Raw genomic sequence first — 253 nt, 5'->3', positions numbered from 1 at the left:
CACGCTGGAGCCAGTGCTGGAACCGTCCTGCCCGGCACTTGTTGCATTGCTCCAGCCTCCCAGCCCAATGCCCATCTCTGCGGTGCAAAGGGCTCTATCGCAATAGAGAAGGAAATCACGACAGTAACGCCAAGTGACAGCCCACCAAAAGGGTGCGGGGATGGGGGGACCGAGGAGGAGGAGAGGGATGGGGAGGGATGGGGCTGAGGAGGGGGAGCCCCTGCTACCGGAAAGCACTAATTCAGATAATTAA

Source organism: Aptenodytes forsteri, unplaced genomic scaffold, assembly GCF_000699145.1.
Source record: "Aptenodytes forsteri isolate BGI_AS27 unplaced genomic scaffold, ASM69914v1 Scaffold236, whole genome shotgun sequence".
Taxonomy (NCBI): Eukaryota; Metazoa; Chordata; class Aves; order Sphenisciformes; family Spheniscidae; genus Aptenodytes; species Aptenodytes forsteri.
The sequence above is the reverse complement of the archived record's forward strand: the minus strand, read 5'-3'. Positions refer to the sequence as shown.